The sequence below is a fragment of the Capsicum annuum genome, chromosome 4 (genome assembly GCF_002878395.1).
Source record: "Capsicum annuum cultivar UCD-10X-F1 chromosome 4, UCD10Xv1.1, whole genome shotgun sequence".
Classification (NCBI taxonomy): domain Eukaryota; kingdom Viridiplantae; phylum Streptophyta; class Magnoliopsida; order Solanales; family Solanaceae; genus Capsicum; species Capsicum annuum.
Window position 1 is genome coordinate 45,595,800 of NC_061114.1, and position 26,329 is coordinate 45,622,128.

At 34.1% G+C, this 26,329-nt stretch overlaps 1 non-coding gene and 1 pseudogene across 1 annotated transcript; one reads left to right on the forward strand and one right to left on the reverse strand.

Moving 5' to 3' along the window:
- The first annotated feature begins 2,140 nt into the window (after positions 1–2,140).
- Positions 2,141–25,043, forward strand: LOC107868886 (annotated as a pseudogene).
- Positions 23,560–23,664, reverse strand: LOC124898266. The gene has a single exon (XR_007055241.1). It is a non-coding gene; the product is annotated as a small nucleolar RNA R71 (small nucleolar RNA).
- Positions 25,044–26,329: the final 1,286 nt, after the last annotated feature.

A 26,329-nucleotide genomic window follows, 5' to 3' on the forward strand; every position in this document is an offset into this window, starting at 1 on the left:
TAAAAAAGAAGATATTGAGACAAATACATTTGTCACTAAGTATAGTCAAACTTATGCCGAACTAGTTTATTTCGTGACGAAAATAATTGTCTTGAAAAATTTAATTTAATCGTTTCTAAAAGTTATCTTTGATAATAAAATCTTTTAACACCAATTCAGAAAAGGCTTAATTATTTCGTATTGATATTATTGTTAATTAGAATTGAATAAATAAAAAATAAAATTATAAAATATGTTAGATTGATAAAATTCACCCACAATCATACAATTGAAATAACTAAAATTGTACTAAGGTAATATCTCCTCACAAGGCAAAGAAAAGTAAAACAAGTCCACCATAAAAGAAATCTAACTGAAATGTAGTACTAAATATTACTCCTATTCTAAACTAAGGTATATATATAGAGGTTTCTTCCAAAGTACCAATAACGTATTGAGCTTGCAATTGGTCTTCATTCAACTCTCACTTCTACACCTATGATAAAGAGAAGAAAATTAAAATTGATGCTTTCATATTTGATAGTCAAAATGATTGTACATGCTACTGCTATTCCATGCCACAACTAGAATCCATTAAACATGTAATTACGAAAAGCGAGGCTACCTAAAAATTAGATAAATACTATCCAGTAAACACGTCAAACTTTGATAACATTAAAAATAATAGACCCGATGTATTCCCACAAAGTGGGATTTGGAGAGGGCAAAGTGTTTATACTTTCCATAAGTTACTGATCTAAACTCTTGCATGCACTATATCAATCATAATAAACTATTTCCCTAAAACTAGTATGATCGCCTTCATACAGTCATTTTTTCATAGCAGTAATCACTAAAAGTTCATGCATAGTGTCTAGTACTAAATATAAATGGAAGAAATTATCCTTTATTCTACACAAAGATATATCTTTTAAAGTAAAATCAAGAAATACTAGTCTATTAAAAGTTCATGAAATAGTCGATCTTAATCGCTCGTCTGTCTAATTACAACTTGTTAGCACATTCTACTTCAAAACATCATTATTACTTATTCACAATATATCTTTTTTTCTAAACTATGTTCTTAAACCTGCAAGTATCATAGGGTCCTTTCTTAAAAACCATAAAAATCTAGCCTAAATCTATCAATTTTTGACTAATTTATCCTTCTACTCACAATTTATACTTGCACTTTACTAACACATAACGTGCCATCATGAACTTCTTTCCTATTTCAAGCATACTCTAAGTTATTTTAACCAATAATAAAATCTCTACTTAATACCATGAAATCTCCAAACAAAGGACAATAAACATAGTCGTAATAAAATATGTACCTTTTTGGATCTCTCTTACTAATACTCCTCCAACATTCCCTCTCTGCTCAATCACGTTCTCCCTCAGCTCTAATTTACTTCAACACTTTCCTCCCTTTATTTTCTAATCTGCTGAATCTCTCCTTCCAAACTCTTGTGTACAACTATTTTATTTCTTCCATCTTAATACTTTTTTCCCTTAACACACGGTGATACGCTCAGATTGGAGGGAAAACATCCTCTATTATCCCCACCCCAAAAACAAACTACCTCTTTCTGAAAACAAGAAACATCACCAGGAACTCACTTCAAAAGGCCAAAAACACCAATGATCTCCTCTATAGAAATAACACGAGACATTCACCAACATAAAACCATCCGCTGACTGAACCAATAGAGGAGATTCAAGGTTCATATATACATTATTTTTTTTCGCACTCCATTATATTGATTGCTTAGAATTTATTATCTATCTTTAAGTTGTTCACAGTTACATTTCTAGCTTTTTAAAAGAAACTCAAATAATGAATACAACAACAACAACAAACCAAGTGTATTCCCACAAAGTGGGGTTTGGGGAGGGTAAGATGTACGCATTCCATACCTCTTCCTTCGAAGAAGTAGACAGGTGGTTTTCGATAGATCTTGACTCAAGACAAAGAATAGTATAGGAACCATATATATAATCTTTTTGTCTACTAGAAAAGTAAATTTGTCTGTCATACCTTGATCTGAGGACCTCCTAATCCTCTTCTCTTTGTCTTTCTCCAATTAGTTAACCCACCTGTAGAGGAATGCAAATATTTGGTTATGTATAGGCAGACATATTTACTCATGATAATGAAATGAAAAATTGTAAAGGGGATGCTGAAATGGCCACGACAGGTAAGTGATATGTTCTTTGTGAAAGAAATACAACTAAATCTATTACTCTAATTAACTTCCTTGAAATACTAAAGGCGGTGGCAGCCAGGTCAGTCTGCTATCACTCCTTAGATTCCAGTAGTAGTTACTTCACTAGTTAATTGCAGTAATTATTGTCTTGTAGTAGGAAACTACAGTAGTAGTTACTGTACTAGTTAACTGTAGTTTATAAGTCCATAAGTATTTACTTTTTTTGTAGTTTTGCAATTTTTCATTCCAGTAATGCTAGGGTATCATGTACTCATTTCTAAGGTAAGTTATCTTATCCATATTTTGTATTTAGACTCTTATGTTTATCCCAGGAAATCTAGGTAACAAAATATTTTAGTTTTTGAGTTCTTTAACTCAAGACATTGCAGGTTCTGTCTTAATGAACCAGTATCGTACGTCATAGAAATAAAACACCAGATTTCATCTTACAACATCCCATAACTAGATCCATATCTGGGGCTGTAAGTAGTCATACAATTTCTTTCACTATATCCAAAATGAGGTTTAATTGGGTCAAGCAAAATTGTGTTTGATTTAGTTTGTAACCAAAAAAATTATAATTCTGTAAGTACAACAATGTTTAAGTGAGATCAAGAGATAGCAACACATATATTAGAACAATTTTTAGGAACTGCTTTTAGGAAACTTATTAGAGAAAAAGGTAGTGAAAAAATGTGTTTAGATGTAGTTTTTGTCAAGATTTGTATATGGTCAAGAAGCTTTTTTAAAATTATGCCAAGGCTTCTTGAAAATTATGAGTTTGTCCCCAACATTATGGCTACAGATGTATGAGATAGTTACATCAATTTTGAAAACAAAGCTCAAATTAGTGCTACTCAACCAAAAGATTTTACTAAAAAGAATTAAAGTAATTTACAATGAGCTTTTGAACAACAACAAAGGATAAATGTTTGATTTTCCAAGAGAAAAACCACCATGTATGTATACGCTAAGAGTCACATATCTAACTGTGGCATATTCTTGGAAGGTTATTTTTACCAATATGCAGTCTATTGCATCTCAGTTGACATGTCCAGTGTTGTATACTAATGCCATTAATCATTTATATGAGTCATCTAACATGTTCCCTATTTTAAATGTCTATGTGGTACATTGGATCAAATTTTTGGTTTTTCTGCAAATAGGGAATAAGGCCACACTGGCGTCGCCTCAGTTAGTAAGGTCATGGGATCCTTAAACACTTATCTAGAACAATCTCTTTGGTACCATTTTGGATAAATCTAATATCTTTATAGCTACAGAAATGATCCAACCGGATGTATTATAGTGGATTCAATGAAGGAAATCCATTAACTACTTTGTTTCTACTTTTTAGACTTTTCACTAATGGAGCTGAACCCTCACAAAAAAGCATATCCAATACAAATAAAAGCTAACTAAATTAGTGTCATCAAAGAAAAAAAGGTTTTGATTGGTAGTCTGTGCGGTTTCTGTTTTGTTTCGGCTGAACCTAGTTTTTTCTAGTTAATATTTGCAAAACTTCAGTTTTAACAACTCTACCTGCAACAACCCCATCTAGAACATATTGGAATGCATTGATCCACAAAATTTATATCTTTAATATAGATAAAATAAATAGAACTTATCATATAAATTTATGTTACCTCTAACCTAGACGACGATGGGCTAACAAGAAGTTGTATTTTCTTAAGCATTTCCTCTTGGTGTGCCACTACAGTATTCAACTAAAAATTTAACACTTTGATCTGTGACTGCTGTTCTTGTATCTGTGATTGCTAGCTTTCTACCATAGTTTTGGCTGTATTATATCATTTCTGTAACTCATTTTGGGCACTAGCTGCTTCCAGTTTCATCTTATTGAGGGAGTCTTCTAACTCTACCATTTTCCTTTGTGTTGCACTTATAGTATTAGGTTTAGGACCATAACCAAGACCTTTAATGTACCCCAACTTAGTGCCAAGTACAACATCCATAATTTCATCAGTAGTAATAGAAGACTCTCCAAAAGTATATAGAGCTTACAAATCGCTCATATTGTTCTTCCTAAATAATAACACATTTAAAGAAGACATGAAGAATATTAATCAAATAAATATAATGGTATGTTAGTAATATATTAATTTTGTACATAGTTAGTCTCAGCTTTTTCAGATGACCATCCTTTTTCACTCGTGTAATGAGTATCCTTATAGAACTCAATTCTGTTAGGCTCTACACCTTTAGATTCTTTTTCACCATGTATAGCAAGAAAACAATATGAAATAGTGTTTAGAGATATCTGACTAAAATGGGCTATAACTTACATGCCTGTTCTCTTATTTACCAAACAACACAATATTAAATATTACCAAAGCGTCAATAGTGAAACAATTAAAAAGGGTATAACTTACAATTTTAGTATGAGCTGCTACAAATGCTTTTGATCCCATGAAATGATTAGATTTAAGCTTTGTTTGATTGTCCTTGTTTATTTAGCATTATTTCTTCAAAGAAAATATAAACATCATAACTTAAATATCAACAAGAATAACATGAGTATAAATTACCTTGTGCTCTGGATCATTCCACATGTTGCAAAGCTTATTCCAATTTTCTGAGGTCAATTGTTCGACTTCTATTTTACAAGCCTCTTCCACGGAGCGATCACTTTCAAATTTTTGTTTTAACTTGTAGCACCGTTGTCAGCTTCTATTTTCAGAATATCCTCACAGCTATCTTCCACATAATACTCATCTAAATTAATTCAAACATCTCCTAAAAAACAAATAAGTACAAAAGAAACACACAAAACAACTGAAATCCCTATTAATTTAAAATTAAAATCATAACATCTAATAACATGCTTAGTACCTTAAAACTCCGATGTTCTTAAAAGCATAAATTTTTGTTTGTCAAGTTATATATAAATTTTAAAAGAATACAAAATCCTTATGTGGCATCTAATTAGTGTTGTATCTTTGTCCTCTCTTGTAAGTTCCTACCACTTGTTTGGATGTGGAAGAAAATTTTGAGAAATTATCCCAAATTCATTGGATAGTTTGGCTGATTGAATTGGCTTAGTTGGCTTTCCTTTACTAATTGGGATCTCTATTTTCATCTTGCTTCCCATTTCCTTCTTCATTTTTTCAAGACCTTTTCCTCTAGTCTTTCCACGACCTTCCTGAGTCTAGCGAAATCATCTGATGAAAAAACATCAATTCAAAATACCATCTAAATCAAAAATGGTAGAGTATATACATAGATATATTTACATATATATTAATAATACTCAAGATAAAGACAAACAATCATTTAATTTTGGTTTATTTTGTTGTGTCTTAACAACCAAGTCAAGATATGCATTGACAAAATAGAGAAAATATAAGAGAGCTAATAGCATTTCTTTGAACTATTAGAAAATTTATGAGCACATAAAAGAATTATCTATTGCTATGTAGCATTACATTTTCTCAAATGCTTTTATCACTCTTAAAACTTAGTGTCCAAGTTGGCCTTGTTACTATCAAATGTCAATGATATCTTTTACTTGATCGAAAAAAACTTGGGATAAAAAAAAGAGTACATTTTACAGTTATGTCTTGATCTTTATGGTGTGTACAGGTTATTTTATTTTAGTACTTTTGGATCAATATGTAATATATATTTTTTTTGAGAAGGTTGTTGATAAGTAATATATTTGTAGATCCTTTCAAGAAGGCAATGGTATAACTTGTTTTATCCCTCTGGATATTTGTAACTAGCTTATGATTGTTCCTCTGGAAGAATATTAGATAAAATTTTGTTGATGTCATAGTCTTTAAGAAAGTGAGTCTAGAGTTATATTACTCCCTTTTTTTCATAATAAGAAAATTGTGAGATTGAATTAAAACGGTGATCTATTCCCTGAATCTTGGTGTCAACTACTATTAGTAAAATTGCATAGTTACGATTATTTTTCCTCTAAAAATACAAAATCCTATTAGTAAAACTTTATAGTTACAATTATTTTTCCTTTAAAAATACAAAATCTCTCTCTTTATAAGAATGCATGGTGTTTGTATATCTATAACCTCCTTCCCTATACGCTGTAGGTGGGGGGACTAGGTCAAACTACCAGGTTTCTGTGGCACTTCACTTCAGATCATTTTTTGGATTGTTTGTGGGATATTTACCTTTGTACTTCCAAATGTACTGCTTTTTAGATCCACTTTTGGTGAAGGCTGCAAGAAGAGAACGGGTGAGTCATCCGCCTGCATGGAAGATGCGTCAAGCGGGAAGGTATATGGTTGTTTATAGAAAGTTTGTAGAGAAACATACATCCTTCAGAAAGAGATCAGAGTCACCCAAACTCATTAAGGAAATTTCTTTGCAGCCTTGGGAAGCTTTTCATCCAAACGGAGTAATCATCTTTTTGGAAATACTTATCCCCCCACCCCACTTGTATATGGTGTTCAATTTGACATTAAAGTCATTAGAGGCCTAGTTATTCAGTATCTCATTTGTTTTGAAGAGGGATTGAAATCATTCACTCCATTGAATTGGAGAAACTACAATTTGTGGGAAACTCACTTATGATATTGCGGAAGGATATATTTGTAATGGTTCCATGTTATTTGTGCTGATAGGATTCTTACTATGATGTCTCTTAATGTAAATTTAAATGGGACAAAATGTTAAAAGCTAAGGTATTTATTCCCCTCCCACAAAATGTCAGGTTGGAGAGCAAGCTGCAATTTTGGGTTTTTGGGGAGCTCTTTCACCAATTTCTACCTACATAGTTGATGGAGGTACAACTCGTGCATTGATAAAAATTAAGGACATATTTCATACTGCTCCAAATGTTTTGAGGGCTCTGTTATCTCATTAATCAAAAGCAATTCCTGAGTATATTATTTATCGAGTGGAGTATGGAGCTCATTGCATCCAAATATTTGATTTATGGGTTGGGCAACTCCTACCTTATATGTGGGACTGGTGTTCAAAGCCTTATATTGATGAGGTTATGGAGTTTCTGGAATAATTAAGTTGTTGGAAGGTAATCAACTGAAATAAATCTTCATCTGTTTCAAAAACTCAACTGAAATAAATCTTTATCATATACTACCTCTATTGACTTTTACTTGTAACATTTTGCTTCACGAGAGTCAATTTGACTAATCTTTGTGGTTAAGTTCAATTATATTGGTTCAATATCTTAAATTTAAAATTTAGATGTTCGAAAGCTATATGATAAATACTATTGGTTACAATCTTTCTTATAGTAAAAAGGTGAAAAACTACATCTTAAAATATTGGTCAAAGTTTATACAGTTTGACAAGTAAAAGTAAACGGAGGGAGTACTTGGTTGTTACTGAATAAATTGAAGTCCAGTAATTTGAATGCTATGAATAAATTGAAGGTAGTTGATGAAGTGTTTAATAGCTAGAGACATGTATAGGGTAAAACCCAAGATCAATGAGTAATCAATTCAGGGATCAACACATGGAATACCAGACTAGAATTAGTATCTGGATTAGGTAAAGAATATCTAAGGACGGTGTAGTTCTGTCTAGCTCTAGAGAAATTATAACAGGTATAAGGAATTGCCCCAGTAAAGATCTCTTAAGCAAACCAGCTGTTATGTAGGATCCTGAAATCCCTCCCGACTGTTGGCTTGGGATAAAGGAAACAGTTAACCCTAGTGTTTAGATATAAATAGTCCTCATTATCATTTGTTGTAACCATTGCATGATCTTTGTATTCAAGGCCATTTAGCTTGCATTGTTCACATCTCTCTTTCAAGGCGGCCACGCAGGACCCTTATTCAGGATTTCATACTTTGATACTTTTATTATTGATCTATTAATTATTTACCATTTGATTATTGCAATCTATTTCATTATATATTCCTAATCAGGTAGATCTATTTCATTATATATTCATTATCATGTCAATTTAATCCACATTCCCTTAAACCACACTTATAAATTCAACTGTATTTCTTTATGGGTAAATAAAGCAGTAGATAGTTCACTATCAATCAACTACATCTGAAATTCTAAATGGTTAGCATTGACTATATGAATCCACTATTAGCTCTCTTTCTTTATCTAGAAATGATACCGTACATGCTCTTCTAAGCTCACTACTCACCTAGGAAGAGTTTGGTAGATACTTTAATGGAGGGAAAAGTTAATGTGCTTGGGCTAATGGGCTTTGTTTCTTTACATATCAGCAGTTAACTATCCCTAAGAACTTCAAATAACCCATTGTTATTTGTTCTTCTAGTGCAAAAACCAACAAAAATCCTCATATAGTATCACACAACATCAACTAGTAATAGTATTTACATTTCAAAATTTTAGATTCTTTTGCTAATTCATCTACTTACATTTATCAGACAGATATTAATTTATTAGATGGGTGAGCTAAAGATGTGTCATGTCTTATCTAATCATCTCTCTTTAATTCTTTCTTATTTTACCTTTACCTCTCTTCAAATCTATCATCGTCAACTTCTCACATCTCTTCACCAGGGCATCTAAACTGTAATACCTATACATTCAATCTGAAATTATGTGTTATAGTCCAAACTTTGCCATTCTTTTTGTAATTAATAGTATTTTCATAAAATATGGGTAAATCGATATAGCTCTGATGATTTGAATACAATGATAAATGAATTGTGTTAAGAAATGGATCTTGGACTTAATTCAACCTTAAAAGCTATCTTATGAGTCGAAGATTATCCAAGACTATATAAGGATACAAAAAACCCTCTCTCAGTAAATGGGCAACAACTTAACATCCTAAAAGGTCCCTACTAATTTAAGTGTGGACAATATAACAAGAGGGCCCAATATTGTCACACATGATAATAGGAATAGGTCCGACTCTGATACCATAGTGAGAAATGGATCTATGGCCTAACTCAGTCCCAAAAGCTAGCTTATGAGATGAGGATCTACAAAACCATATAAGGATATAGGCAGGTGATTCCTCAACCACTTTGGGATAACTTAATAAGCTGAAAGTAGTTAATGGATGGGATAATAGTGTAAACTTATTTGAAGTTTGAATATTTTTGTTATAGCAAATAGGTTTCAACTTATTATTTAATATTTTCCAGTTTTCCTTTTAAAGTTGTTGAAGTATAAATATCTTGGGTGGGTGGGTTTCATTATCTAGTGAATATGTGATCAAGCCAGTTCTTTGCATATCAACAATTAAATATTTTTAAGAATTTTGCACAACCCATTTTCTTCTAATAGAGCAACCTGCCAAAATCTATGCATTGTATCTTAGACTAATAGCGTCACCTGTGTTTGCTTTTTTTTGATAAGTTTTATTGGTATTCATGACACAAATTGATTCATAAATAGTAGTAGACGTTCGTAGCTACTTTCTTTGGTGTATAATTATCTTCTAAAAAAAGTTGTCCATTGAATAACATTAAGCTTAAAATAGTACAAACATGAAACATGGTCATAAATATTTAGTTACTCTATCAAGTGTCTATAGTTGGTGAAGTAGCTTATTGTCAAAGATCAAGCCATTTCATAACTTTTTAAGGATTTCATATTTTTGGGGTTATACTAGTTCAGGTTCAGTTCCTAAGTTCTATTTCTCCTTCATTTTTCCCTAATACTTCACTCCTGCCTTGATATTAAGCTGGAGTAGAGGTCAATAGTGAAAGTTTACTGGATTTCCAATTTTGGTATGTTGAAGCATCCCTGAAGGTCCGAGTTGTTCAATAATGTGGTATTTAGTAAATAAATTATGTGATTTTAGGAAGAGTAACGTCACATCATATATCCGATACGTATATAATACTGATGAGTCCTTATAGTATTTGGTGGATTAGGCATGGAAAGAAGATATAGATTACTGTCACAAGTGTTGCATATCGTGAATGATATTTGGAGTAAAGAAGGATTCTTTGGGTGCTTTAATCATTGTTCGTGTGGAAATATCATTCCTTTCTTAATCATTATGTAACTTTCTCTCATTATATTTCCTTTTTGAACACCTCTCAGATTTTTGAATACAGATATTTAGTACAATCAAAAGAAAGTGACCACAAACACCTCTAGTCCTATGCATTAATAGAGATGGTGGACTTCTTGAATGGATAAAAACTATTGGAGTTGATGTAATTGGACTTAACTGGATAGTGGATATGGCATATGGAAGAATGTGACTGCCAACCAATATCGGTAAACAAATACCTTACTGCATCTCATTCGAAGTGTATTGGTATTACTAGTAGTCTTTCGCCTAAGGGTGATTGGTATTTCCCTGAATGTCTGGCTGTCAAAAAGAAGCTCTGGTTGAATTTGGCATAATGAATTCGAGGGGCAGAGCAGTTGGCAACTGATCTATACGGCTGAATGTACTATTTTTTCTATGATTACCTATTAGTGTAAGATCCATACGAAGACGAATTCTTACCTAAGAATTACCATAAAAATAATTTAGATCTAGTTATTGGGATGATGAAGTCATTAAAAATTATTTATGGAACTGTTTTAAGAGCAATTTTGAAACTTATGAATACAAATTGTACGGCTACAGGTTCAAAATATGATCTGGATAGTCAGCTGAAAACTATGTCCTCAGATTTTCTAGTTTTGATTATGTCGCAACATGAAGAGAAGGTAAATGAAAAAAACAAGCAGAAAATATCTCATCATGTTTTGATGATGTAGGATATGGCAAATCAGAGACAGTTAACCCATTAATGAAGATGAGAAATATGATGCAAGGGTCTCAAAGATCAGATCATAGCCCTTTAATTCTAGAATATCAAAATTGGGAAAAGTCAAATTCATATTTCAAGTTCGAGAATTAGTGGTGCAAACAAAGAACTTAAAGGATGGTGAAGATATGGTGGGACTTGAACATTTAGGGGAAGGCATGATTCTATCTTAGCAAGTAATCTTAGACACTTGAAATAAAACTCAAAGAGTGGAGCAGAACGAGACAAGGGAAGCTAGAACTGAAAAATAAAGGTGGAAAATAGAAGGAGGACTCGATTCTGGGAAGATACTTGGGTGGGGCACGAGAACCTAAAAATCATGTTCCTTGATTTATTTAATCTGCATTTACAAAAAAAGGTCCACAATCGGAGAAATGACAGATAGCCAGGGATAAGATCTTTGATTCAGAAGAAATCTTAATGATTGGGAGGTCAACAGAGTTACTGAATTATTTAACATTCTGGAGCAGCACAAAGATCCAAATTGTGAACTGAATTAATATTGCTGATTTGTTTCCCAAAAATATTGATCTTGATGTCGATGAGGATATTGTGAACATGAAAGCTCAATTTGAAAAAATTCTTGAATTATGTGCAAGTGAGGAACACGAAATTAACTCATCACTCTATGGTGTCAATGGTACATTTCAATTTGGTATACATCAAGTTCCGTAGTCCATGATACCTTATGTCATTGATCTTGACTATTATTTTGTACCATGATACCTACTAAATCGTATTCTCTTTCTTAAAGACAGGCTTACCCAAGGGTTCTGAGGCACTCGTAAAGACACTAAGCATGTCAGATCCAAAATCTCCTATCGAGCCTCCGAAGTACTACGAGAAGCCAACAAAGATTTTTATCCCAAAGAACAACCTTATATAGTCAGTCCATTGAGTATTTGTGAAACACAAGGATACTGAACAACATCACAAAGATATTTATTTTCTCATTTGATTGGACCATACAAAGCATTTAGTTCTTTCAAAACTGCCCAATTTTTTATCGGAGGAAGAAGGCCCAGAAAGTCATGGCTGAAGCTAAAACTCAATTAGATCGGTGAAACTTCTCAATTCAACACTGAAAGTCTTTATTTCTACCAGGCCAATGTGTCATTTAGCCAAGTATCGTAATTTTCACATCTATGATATGAAAAGTACAAAAAGATTGGAGATGGAACTAAACAACCTAGACTACTATGTATGATGAAAAGGTAGCAAGCGTCTTTCCTCAAATCTAAGACCCACTAATATTCATGAAAATTGTGTTCCAGGATAAGTTTAAACTTTAAATTGTTAGCAAGATTAGATTCTTAACAAACTTATGTAGCTTCCAGATATAAATGTAATTGGTTAGTTTAAATGAGATTAGACAGATGACTATAGTCTAAGGGACCAATTGATGTTCAAAACCCACTTTTCATAATGAAATAAGACCTTAAACAATAATATTATGAAAGTTTTCTAGCATTGTGCAGTCTATAGAAACTGCACCAGTAAAAAAATTCTATCAACATGAGGGACAGAATAAAGAAATTATACTGCTCCAGCCACCTTGGTCCATGGAAGAGCTTGTCAATCCTATATCCATTGCATCCTAGCTCCACTTCTCCATTTGGGTTGATATATCCATAGTGGATGAGTTAATACATCCACTAGAGGATGAGGCAATGCTATCAGGTTACAGTTGTAGAGAAGAATAGATCCCAGCTATGATCACTTCACTATCGAGAAAAAACCTGATGTTACATATAATGATATAGGAAGATGTAAGGAGTAAATTGAGAAGATGCGAGAGGTGATGATGAGTGCTCATTCGTCTATTGTGTTTTAGATTTTCTTTTTCCCCTTTGTTTGGTTGACAAATTAGGTTATGCTCTTTTTCTTGCTCAATTTGTCAAACATGGAATTGATCCCCCTTAGGGTGTTCTCTGCTATGGTACTCCTGGTACTGGGAAAACATTTTTTGCCAGAGTAGTTGCAAATCATACAGATGCATACTTAATTCGTGTTATTGGTAGTGAGCTTATTCAAAAATATGTTAGTGAGGAGGCTAGAATAGTTCATGAACTATTCCAGGTTAGCTCTTTTTTTGTTCTCTGTCAATCCCCAGAACACTTGTGTTTTCATCATAGTAGTAAAATATGGGTTTTCTTTCATAGAAGAAAGAATTAGTATGTTATTCCCGACCACTCAACAAATTTCTTACTTCTAGATAAGACATGATTTGATTAGAAATTTTTTGGAGTACTTTGATGTGGTTGTTAGTGTTGCAAGATAGACTAATGATCAGCATTGGGCAGATTTATTTACTTCTGCTGGGAGATCGACTGAGTATGTAAAAGAATTATTCTTTAACTTGTATGTTACTACTGAATTTTAACAAATGAGTAGCTTTAATCTATAGCAAAATCCTATTAGTTAGATCATAGATGGTAAAAACTTAATTCTGATTGTGTCCAAGTCCATTATTAGCTAATTAGTCTCTATGTTTAGTCTATTTGAGGAATGCTTTCAAAGGAGATGGTATCGGACTGTCGCTTGCTATTTACTAGTAACAGTTACAACCTTACAAGCATTCATTTCAAATTTTTGTCTCCAATTTTCATCTTGCCTTCGTCTACAAATTTTATATCTTCGCTAAGTTTCCCTTTCTTTAGGAGGGGTCCGGGTCTACTTTAGTTTGTCTGGCAAGCTTTGTGCAATATCTCTCAAGAAGTTGTACCTTCAGGTTTTTTTACTTAACGTTCCCCTGGTGTGATACCAGAGGTATGGGGTTGGATTACTGTCTGCAAGAATGTTAAAATAAGAAAATGATAACCTTCATGTTATCAAATCAAAATGTTGGTTCTGGAGGCCAATAAATAATGCAGTTTGTTTCTAACAATCAAAGAATCACAGAAAACTTAAGAGATTAGGTATACAAAAATTCAGTAATTCTATACTAATCAAAAGAAAATCTAAGACCAAATCTACATCACTTATGGATCCATAGTGAAGTGAAGTCTTTCTACTTGTAAACTATCTCCGTGACAGTTTCAATTACTGGACAATCTATGATTCTTTTCTAATAGAACTTACTATTTGTATTGTCATTTGTGTTATCATATCATTTCCTATGTCATATATATCATTATGAAACACTTATGCCATTGTGTTTCCAGCCATCTGTTGATATCAAGACAGTGTTTGCTCATATGGTGAATAGGTTTTCAAACTAGACTTCTTTAAGTGCATAAGTTAGTGCCAAAAATCAAACCACTCTGCAACAAGATAATACCTACTGGTTTCTGAATAATTTCTTCCTGCCGATATTACCTGAGTTTTTTCGGGTTAAAGATTTCATAAAACTAAATAGTGCCATAGGCAAGGTATTGAGATTACTATTTTTCTCCTGATCTGTAATGATTTTAGTTATGTATTTTCTTTAGTTAAGATGATGGGCATTATGATACGTGTCCATCTATTGTTGCAGGTGATGGGGACTTCTAGAATTAATACAATTGTTATCTAGAAGGTGGTTATTTTAAGCCTTCAAGTATTATGGACGATGTCTCGAGAAAGAACCTATATGTGCATGCAAAGTAGGTCAAACCACTAGAATATTACTACATAAAACAGAGAAAGGTCCTTGGTTTTCAAGAAGCTGGAGGACCTATAGAAATATTGCAAGGTCTTTTGGTTGCTTTGCATCTTCAACACAGGGATGCAGTTAGTTCTGTACATCTAACTGCAAGGTGCTAATTAGATTTTATAATGATCTTCATTCTTTTTGCAAGTATATAATAGGTATAAGAAATATGAGTGTAACAAACTCCTACTATTTTGGGTAGGAATACACATAATTTTTTCTCTAAGGGTTGAATCTAGTTTTATCTACAGAAGAGAGAAAAACATTGAGACTATTAGATAAGCTTACATTATACATTTAAGCAAATGCGTATGTTATTTGTAAAACTTCAATGGAATTGCTTCGTTTATTAGCTTGTTTGTGGTAGTTGCACCCATATCATTCTTGATCCTACCGTATTTTGCAAAGACTGGCTGTCAAAGTTATACATTTCACTTCAATAATACGTATTATATTGTCCTAAAAAATTTTAAATAGTGACAATAATACAATAATCGCTAATTTTTTTTTAAATAGTGACAATAATACAATAATCGCTAATTGTTTGAATTATTAGTTAAAAAGACTATGGTCATAATTAAATATATATTTTTATGGCAAAAACTTACACGGATATCTACAAAATCTAGTCGATCATATTTAATCTTAGTCTACTTAGAATGTTTCCACATGTGACAAGATTAACACATTGACATTGCACCCTTACAAAAAATTCATTCAGTAAGTTCACTTCAATTTCACATTCACACAATTAGATCAATTCATATTTTCTATAGCCATATCGATATACAATGGATTTTCTATAATCATAAACAAGAATAGCCAAAGATTAATTTATACTTAGCTACGAAATTTTTTTGTCGCAAATAGTTAAATTATCCCACTACAAATTTAAAATCTTCACTAGTTAACGATGACATATTTTGTGATAAAATTATGTCGTCACTAAATCACAAATTTATTAGAGACAATAAAATGCTCGTCACTAATTTCTTAAAGTATTAGTGACAAAAACTGATATCACAATTAAATACCAAATTTTGTACCTAAAACTTACAATATTTAACTACAAACTTTAATTTGTCGCTATTGCGACAATTTATTTTTCATGAAAAATTTTTTTGCTATCTAAAATTATAACTAATTCAAGTAAAAAAATAATTTGTCACCAATTGGATTCATTATTAGCGATAATAAAAGGGTGTCACTGAAGAATTAAAATTCATCACTAATGACACTTAATAAAATGGCGCCAAAATATTTTTTGGTGGAAAACTTTCAAGGACAAAACTTTGCTATAAAATTTTATGCTTCGTCACTAAAAGTATGTGTTGCATGTATTTCGATACTAAATTTATTTTTCGTCATAAAAGGTGAACAATTAGTGATGAATTTCATCTTGTAGGTAATAATTTCATATCCATATATAAATTTTGTTATAGTGGATGGTGTCTGTAGAGTATCAACCTTAGTATTGGCATTGGTATTGGTATTGGGGCTGATACCATTTTACTTTATGTATGATTGTTCCATTTTTTTTATGTTATGGACCTGTATTTGGTTATTATTTTGGTTTTGGTATGGTTGTTAGTTAGGTATTGGATGGTTTGACTTGCTTAGGTTGGTCACTGTTATGGACCTATCCCAGAGTTTGGAATTGTACAAAATGCTATCTAGTTAAACATTTAAAATTTATCCAACTCAAGGCATGTGTTTTTAGGTTGGGTTGGGTAACTGGGGTGGTCTACGGTCCTAGATGGACTTGGGATGCCCATTACAATAAGGCCATGGTTTGGATCATGTTAAGTTGGTATCACAACTTTAAGTTCAACGTCAGTTTGGAGTTTACAAATCTATGTCGAGTAGAGTCTATTTTAAGGGTGTGTAGAGTGTCACACTCATAAAGGAGAGGGTATAAGGCATTTAGGAAATATTTCTCTTCTTTGTGTTCTATTTTAAAGCTCGGAGTCTAAGTCCTGGAGTCTTCTCTAATTCCATTTGTTCAATTTTATAATCATTCCGGGATGATTTAAAGTTCACAAAAACTCTTCTTTCCCAACTGGGGAAGGTGTTAATAGGACAAGCTCTTCTTTTGGGATCCATACTTGATCTTGTGGTTTGGTCCCTAATTTCTCTAGAGTTCCATCATTTCCTTCCAGTCGACCTTAGCATCCTCAGGCTAATTTGATGAATATTGAGTTTCATCAGTTAATTATTATTATTACTCAGTTGATAGCTTCTCAAGCTGAGTGTGGGGCATCTGATATTGTATTTTTGACGTCCACAAGGGATGTCCAGTTCATAAGTTTAAATCCTCTAACTTTTACTGGTGTTAGGGTGGAGGAATATTCTCAAGGTTTTCTGAATGAGATTGAAATGATATTAAGGGTAATGTAGGTCATAAATATAGAAGGGGTGAGTTTTTCTTCCTATCAGCTAAAGGATATCGCATACCAATGGTACGAGGTATGGGATTAGGCAAGGAGTGAGGTTGATGAGTCACAACTATAGGAGACTTTCTCTAATATATTTTTGGATCGTTTTTTTCCTTAGGAGTCTTAGGAAGCAAAGACGAAGAAATTTGTTAATCTAAAAAAAGGAAAGATGCTAGTCAAGGATTATGCCTTGAAATTTCACTAGTTGTCTAGGTATGCTCCGGAATTAGTATCTGATATGAGGACCAGGATTAGAAAGTTTGCTTCAAAACTTTCTCGTAAGTGGATCCTTGAAAGTAAGACTGCATTGTTGATTAAGGACATGGATATATATACGTTGGTTGTTCATATACAATAGGTGGAAGAGGAAAAGAGAAAGTAGGATAAGATAGGAGAAAAGAAGGGTAAGAAGTTTAGGTTCTCTGAGCAGGGTGGTCAATATCAAGGTGGTAGAGATGGTTTTAAATGGCCAAAAAAAGTGGGGGAGTTCTGGTTCTTTCCCCATAGTTAGTGCTTCTTATGTGATATAGTCGGGTCATAGGCATCAGCAAGAGGGCGACCACTTTAGGGCATAGGGTGCCCAATCTCAGGCTAGTAGGGCTCAGTTGGACTCATTTTGTACTTCTTGTAGGCTCTGTGGTTGGTTATATCAGGGTTTCTATGATGAGGGTAGGGACAGGTCTTTCAAATCTGGTCATCCACGCCATATGCTTAGAAATTATCTGGTTAGTAAGGTTGCTTTGAGATTGAACAGAGTCTTAACTGCCTTTTCACTTCTCCTACACCAAAGTGTACTGCTTCTACATCTATTTTTGCTTCTGGTATCGTCATAGGCCAGAATCAATTATATGGACTCACTACCCAGTAGAAGTCTGAGGCATTGCCTAATATTATGATTGGTATGTTTAAACTTTTTTCTCAGGATATTTATTATTTACTTGATCCTGGGTTTTCTTTTTTCTTTTTTGACCCCATATGTGGTTGTGCACTTTGATTTTGGTTTTGCGGTTATTTTAGACCCTTTTTTTATTTCAACCTCAATAGGTAACTCTGTGGTTGCTAAAAGATTCTATAAGGTGTGTGTGCTACCTATTAGAAGTAAGGAGACTTTGTTAGATTTGAATGAATTAGATATAGTTGATTTTGATATCATTTATAAGATGGATTGGTTACATTCATGCTACGCGTCCTTAGATTATCAGACCCATAAGTTTTTCTTTATGTTCCCTGGTGTACCAGTTATTGAGTGGCAAGGTGGTTCCCTAGCTCTTCAGAGGAGGTTTATACATATCTTAAAGATCAGAGGTTAATCTTAAAATAGGGTCTCTTTCATTTAGTTTAGATTAAAGATTCTAACTCGCAAGGACTTTCGTTGTATTTGCTTCCAGTGGTGAATGAGTTTCCTAAGGTCTTTCCAGATGATCTTCCTAGTTTTGCTCAAGATAGGGATTTTGAATTTCAGATTGATCTGGTTTTGGACACTTGTTAAATATTTATTCCTCCTTATAGAATGGCTCCAGCTAAATTGAGGGAACACAAGGAGTAACTTAAGGATTTTTTTTCATAAAGGCTTCATCTGTCCTAATGTATCCTAATGGGGTTCACCTAGTTTATTTATGCGTAATATGGATGGTTCTCTTCAAATGTGTATAGACTACCGATAGTTGAATAATGTGATAGTTAAGAACAAGTATCCTCTTCCAAGGATAGGTGACTTGTTTGATCAATTGCAAGGTGCCAACTTATTTTCAAAGATAGATCTTTGGTCTGGGAATCATTAGCTTAATATTAGGGAGGTGGATATCCCTAAGACATCTTTTTTACTTAGTATGGGCAATTTGAGTTCTTAGTGATGACTTTTGGGTTGGGAAATACTCTGACAACATTTATGGATTTGATGAATAGGATATTTCATTAATTTCTGGAGTTTTTTTTTCATTCTGTTAATTGATGACATTTTGGTGTAGTCTCAAATTAGGGTGGATTATGCCAATCAACTTTGTGTTGTGTTGCAGACCTTGGAAGATTAGTAATTGTATGCTAAATTCTCTAAATATGAGTTTTTGTAGAACGTTGTCACTTTTTTTGGGTCATATTATTTTTAATAAGGGGATCATAGTGGATCCACAAACTATTACGGTGGTTAAGAAGTGGACTAGACCCTTGACTTCAACCAGCATTCTAAGCTTCTTGGGCTTGGCTGGGTATTATAGTAGGTTTATGTAGAGGTTTTCAATGATAACTACCACATTGACTAAGTTGAATAAGAAAGAGCTTAATCTTAGGTAGAGGAGATAGCTTCATCTTCTCAAGGATTATGACATGAGTCTTCACTACTATCTATGTAAGGCTAATATTATTACTGATGCTCTAAGAAGGCTGTCCATGTAGATTTTAGCTCATATGGATAAGGAAAGGTGGGAGTTGGTGAAGGATATTCACCACTTGGCTAACTTTAAGTTCATCTTTTGGACTCTGAAAATAGTGGTGTGTTGGTACAAGAAGTGGTACGATTGTATCTTGGTGCAAAGATCAAGGAGAAATAAATGATAGATCCTATCTTGATATTAATCAAAGGTGATATAGGTGTGTAAAAGGTAATGGTATTTTAGATTAGTGGTAATCGTAACTTGTTGACGTCGATGGTTTGTGATAATAGGTATTGGCTGAGGAGTATAAATCGCGCTACATTATTCATCTTGATTCAATGAAAATATATTATAATCTTAACGAGATGTATAGATGGAATGGCATGAAAAGGGATATGGCTGATTTTATGGCCAAGTGTTTGGTGTGTCAACAAGTGAAAGTTATGCACATAAGGCAGGGGGTTTTAATTAGGAAATTTAATTTCCTAAATGGAATTGGGAAGTGATCAATATGGATTTCATTACTGGTCTTTCTCGGTATTAGAATTATTTTTATTCGGTTCGGGTCTTCATAGATAGAATGAAAAAGTTGGCTCACTCTTTGCTAGTGAGGACTAACTTTTTAGCTGAGGATTATGTGAGGTTGTATCTTCATGAGATTCTGAAGCTGCATGGGGTACCTATTTTGAGTATTTCTGATCGTGGTATGTGGTTTTTATCTCAATTTTGGTGGTTGTTTTATAAGAGGTTGGGTACTAAGTTTAGTCTGAGTACTGTCTTTCACCTACAGACGGATGGTTAAGTAGAGAGGACTATTTAGATATTGGAAGATATTCTTTGTGCATATGTGATTGACTATGGTGGTAATTGGTTGAACATCTATCTCTTGTAGAGTTTGCTTATAGCAATTGCTATTATTTTAGCTTTGGGATGGCCCCTTTCGAGGTATTGTATAGTATAAGATATATATCTCATATTGGGTGGTTCAATTTTTGTTAGGAGCATATGTTTGTCCCAGATTTGGTTTATCAGACTATAGAGAAGATAAAGGTAATTAGGGAAAGGTTTCAGACTTCCCACGATCACCAAAAGCCGTATGCGAATGTAAAATATAGGGACTTGGTGTTTGATGTTGGGGATAGGGTGTTCCTAAAGGTGTCTCCCATGAAGGGAGTAATATGGTTTGGGAAAAAGGGGAGGCTCAGTCCCTGATATATTGGTCCTTATGTTGTTTTGAAGAGGGTTAATATAGAGTATTATTGGAGGTGCCTTCTAGTTTGAGCTCCACTCATCCCGTATTCCGTTTCTCTATGTTGGAAATGTGTATAGGTGATCCTACATCAGTTGTTCATTTAGAGGGATTGGCTATCTCAGATGCTTTTTCTTATAAAGAGATGTTGGTAGTTATCTTGGATCAGTAAGTTCATCGGTTGCTGACCAAGGATGTAGCTTCGGTTATGGTTTTATGGTGGAACCACAAAGATGAAAAAGCTACTTAGGAAGTGGTAGAGGATTTGAAGTTCAAGTATATGCACTTGTTTTCTGCTCCAGATATTCGTGCGGAAGGTATGTTTTCGTTATCACATCTTTGTTTTCTAACTTGGTTAAAGGAAAGGTTAATTTTCTTAGATCTTTATTTTCTAACTTGGTTAAAGGTTGGAATGGTTATGTTGGGGGTGTAATTCATGCTTATACTATCTGGTCCATTATTTAGGGATGAATGATCCTATTGGTGGAGACTAAAACACCCTGGGATTTGATCCTTAGAAATTTCCTGGGTTTTGAACTTTCTGGACATCATACGACTCACCATACTAGTCTTATGGCTAGGGAACAGGTTAGGTGACCCAGTCATATGTTGTCCAGAGTTGGGTGGTATTGCGTGGTTGAGTTTTATGAATTGGTACGACTTGGGTGGGTACGAGTTGTATGGTGGGTGATGAGTTAAAGGGTAGGTTTTTCTTCACTTAATCTGAATCTTAGTAACTTAACTTAGATCTGAGTACAAGTGGCTCATCATGAGTTATGAGATAGGGTACAGTGGTATAGTCCAACTCGTATGTTGGATAGTTTAAACACCTCTTGATTCTACGTAAGGTACGGGTTAAGGGTACTTATCGTATGCTTGGGTATGATTGGCTCTTGATGGTTGTATGTTGGTCAGTGTTGGGGGTCTACGGGATTCCTAGGGCACAAGTGCTGAGTACCACAAGAATGATAGGGTACGGGTGGTATGGTGGAGTTGTACCCTCCAATGGGAATTTTATGTAGTTTAAGTTGGGGTTAATCTGGATATTTCACCTCTTAACCTCTTAAGGCATCTGGATATTTCACCTCTTAACCTCTTAAGGCCCAATGACTTATATAAGTTATTTAACATTATTTACCCTAATATTCTAATCTTAAACACTTAGAACTCTGTCAAATTCTATTCAAGGCTCTTCGGTCAAGGAAGGCTAGCGTTTCATCAATAGGATCAATTTGGCGATACAAGGGTGATTTCTCTCCGTCATATTCATAATCTAAAGCATGTTACTCCTCCCTCATTGTTAGTTCAACTAAAGGAATGTTTTTATGAATTATTTTCATGACATAAATATTGTATGGTTTTGGGGTTTCAAATATATATTGAGATTTTTGGTTAAAATGGTTGTATATGGTTTTCCTGTGTTTTACTTATGTCTTTCATATTATTATGGTGGTTTGAACATTTGGTTGCATAGGAATGGTTAATTCGTACTTGGTTTTGGATTTTGGAAATACTATGCGCCCAATATGTTTGATAAAATGTCTATGAGAATGTTTTTGGTTAAATTGTTGGACTTTCATACAATTGCATGGTATAACTTTGTAATGGAACCCTAAATAGTATAAATGGTTTAAATGGTTTAAAATGGTTAAATGGTAAGGTCTTGGTGGTTATTGTGGGTTTAATGGAAAGCCTTATGGGGTACAAGGGAACCAAACAACAAGCATAATTATGATCACTTGTAAGGTTGATGAGTGGTGATGTTACCACTCATTTGCACTAAACATGTGTGCACAATACTATGTTTTGTATATGAAAATGAGGCATCATCATGATTTAAAATGCACTAATATCCAGATTTTGCAGGTATATAGTTGAGAAGGTGAAAAGATATGGATTGGAGCTAAAAAGGGATCAAATGGAAGCAAAAGGAGCTGGAGACCTAGAGCAGTTCAGCCTCAGTTACCACAACTGCAGTCCTTAAGCCGCGTCGCGGTCAGTCAAGATGGTCAGCATAATATGATCACAGACCACAACCACGGTCACAAAGTCACAGTCATGGGCGATAATAGCGGTTCAATGAGAATATGAACCAGGGCATTTTTGTAAAGTTGCATAGACGAATCACAAACCTCATATAGGCAAAAACCCTTTCTTCTTTGGGTTTTGCTTACCTTAAAGAAAATTTTGAATTTGAAGAAAGAAACCTTAATTGGGCAATTAGGTAACTAGTTTGGAAGGATTAATTTCTTATAATTTTTGTGAAGAACAAATGCTATGGATAATATTGATAGTATACCTTTATTTACTTTCTTCATGACTAGCTTAATAATTTAGTTTTGGATTATATTGAACTAAAGTGTATTTGTGTATGGGCGTTGAAGTGTTTGCATGATTTTTAGTTATTGATTATGGAGTCCACCATTGCTTGATCTTATTAGTTGAAATTTGTGGGTAAAAACCCCAAATCTCCAAATGGGCTTGATAGGTGAAAACCCTAAACTCTAGAAACCATTCATCATCCTTAAAAGAGGGAATAAGGTGAACATGAGGTAACCCATAACATCCTTGAAGGAGGGTTATAGGGGGACAAGGCAATGGTGGACAATTAAGATTATGGTTTACTACCTTTTTCAATCATAGAAGTACGTGTAATTGGAATGTAAATCATGTCAAGAGCATCATCCTAGAAATAGGGATGCTTGATTGTGGTTTTGGGTGATTACGAATTGTACACTTGTCAGGTACTCGAAAGAGCCAATGGGTGAAGTCATTGTGCTTTTATGGAAAGATTAACCACAATGATCTTCGACCTATCCTATCCTTTACTTAATAACTAGGTTTCATATTAAACCATCATCAACCCACATGTTTTTACTTTTGGGTAGACATAATAGAGAGATACTAGAGCATCATCCTATTGTTGTCTTTCTTGATTGATACTTTTCACCATCTAAAATGCTTCAAAACCTAGACGAGATTGTGAATTTTTGTCAAATGAATGGAGAGCCTTTGTTTGAAGCATGGGAATAGTTTAATGGAAAATTGGTCCAATGTCCAAATCATGAAGTCCTAGAGAAGATGATTCTTGAGATCTTCTACCAAGCCCTGGATCCATTAAAAAAATGGTGGTGGCTAATGCGGCGGGTGGATTCATAGATAAGATGCACCATCATGCACCCTTTCTATTTATAGGATAAGTGCCAAAGCAAAACGAGGGTTGGCATACCCGGGATACCGATTTCCCAAGATCCCTTCCACTACTTCCATGGTGGATAATGAACAAAGAAAGAATAATAAAGAGAAGGAGGAGACCATGGAAAATATCATGTCCCAAATTGAACTCTCGACAATGCATTTTATGGGTGCACCCGCGAAAGTGGTAAACACCATAGAATTAAAATCTTATGAAGATAATAAAGAAGCAAAGAAGTAGGATGAGGAAATCCAGTATTTGGCTAACTACTCGGGGGTTTCCACCTCACTATTAAAGCTAAGGTGGGAATCAAGGTTGGATGGACCGCGATCAGGATAGAGATTGGAGGGATAGGGAGCGTGATTATGACTATTATGTTCCCTCTCATGATTGAACTAAGATCAAGGAGACATTTTTCATTGACCTTAAAAAATTCAAGATCGAGGATGTTTTAGAAAGAATATTAATAGAGTGAAAGGGACGAAAAAAATGGCCCATGAGTTAAAAGGTGACTTCTCTCAACTATCTTAAATCGAGCTGTCTCACTCCGCCTCTATAAATCAATTGGAAACCCAAATTGGAAAAATATCAAGGCAACTAAATGCTAGGCCTGTAGGTGCACTCTCTAGTGATATGATTGCTAATCAAAATAATGATGCTCAAGTTATAGGAATTGTAACAAGGAGTGGAAAGACACTTTGTGAGCCCTTAAAAATTGAATTGAGTGAGAAAATTCCCAAAGGTAAAGAAAAGGAGGTATTACCACAAAGTCAAGAAGAAAATGATACGAAAGAGACCGATGAAAGTGAAAAAGAAGCGGTTGAGGTTAAAAATCCATAAAGTGGAGAAAGGCCCATAATCCAAGTCCTTCTCCCATTCCCTCAACGATTGCATAAAAAATAGGAAAGTGACAAATTGAAGTTCTTGGGAAAACTTTGCAATCTATCGATAAATATCCCATTGCTCGAGGAAATCCAAGAAATCCTGGTATACGCTAAGTTAATGAAAAAGTTGAAGTCCAAAAAGAAGCTTTTTGAAGGTGACACCATTGAGGTCACTCATGGGTATAGTGCTATCAGGGATAGTAAGGTTGTGGAAAAGACAGACGACCCCGGAGCATTCACCATTCCTTGCATAATAGGGATGCATGAGTTTGCAAAAGCTCTACATGACCTTGGTGTGAGCATCAACTTAATGCTTTTTGTGATCTACAATAATCTTGGATTGAATTCCCCTACACCGACGTCAATGTGACTCTTAATGGAAGACTGGTCGATCAAAAGTTTGATGGGAATTTTATTTGATGTCCTTGTTAAGGTGGACAAGTTTATACTTCCTGCGAATTTTGTGCAATTAGATCATGAAATAGACCAAGAGGTACCTATCATCCTTTGCCGCCCTTTCTTGGCCACAGAAATAACCATTGTTGAATTGGAGATAAGGGAAATGAAGTTTAGGGTACAAGAGGATGAGGTCTCTTTCAAAATTAGGAGGACAAAGAAACAAACTGTGGAACTTAAAGTTATGTCTGTGGTGGGTAGTGAGGGTGAAAAGGTGAATGAGGAGGGGCTTGAAGACCCTCCTTAAATATGGATGAAGGAATACATCGTGCCACAATATTAACTTACGTATTAGGTTGGAGAAGACCCACAAATACCACTAAAGTGGCTCGTATCCTTTTTGTCATGTTTTTGTAGTGTAGATGTTAGATTTTTCATATGAATAACTCATGAATTTATATCATATGGAGTGCATTGGATGAGCTTAGAGAGAGGGAAGTGTTCAATTTTACATTAAAAACTAAACATGGGAAAAATTTATAAAAATTGAGCAAAGAGCTAATCAGGGGAAAACAATGGAGCAAAACTGCTCTTACCATGATTGCGGTCCCCAACAACATTCGCAGTCACCCGCATGTACGGGATCGCGGCCACCTGACCTCTGTCGCAGTTACTTCAACCACTTAATCCCTAATTTCTCCTATTTCTCTCACACTGTCTATTAAATTTTACTCGCTAATTGGGCTAAATTCTAGCAATTATTGTGAGCTCTCCAACAACATCCTTGCAAATTTTTAGTAGTACAAATTTGGTACGTTTCATGAATCCATACTTTGATTTTCTTGAAAATAGGCCCTACAATGCATAATTAAGAGAAGGCCTAAAGTTTTGTATGTTATGTTTTCCATGTTGTCCTACTTGGTATTGGTGTTTTGTTAGCTACTTGAGTAAGGTGTGCACACCTGGAGGAAATCTTAAGTACCCACAAATATGTGAAAAATGTAGACAAATAAGGTGTGCACACTAAGTGTTTGATACATTTTCCAAATGAACATTCAATAAAGATATTTTTATGTTAAAGGGCACATTGAAGCACTTGTTAGCATTGTTTAATTGGTCTTCATGTGAATCCATATTGTTGACCATGCTAATGGCCTAAGAAGTTGGAAAAAAGTGAAGTATGAATAGCTGGTAGGAAACTAGCCTCGGGTATCACAACCGTGGCCACGATTCACGAATGCAACAATGCGAACGTGGTCA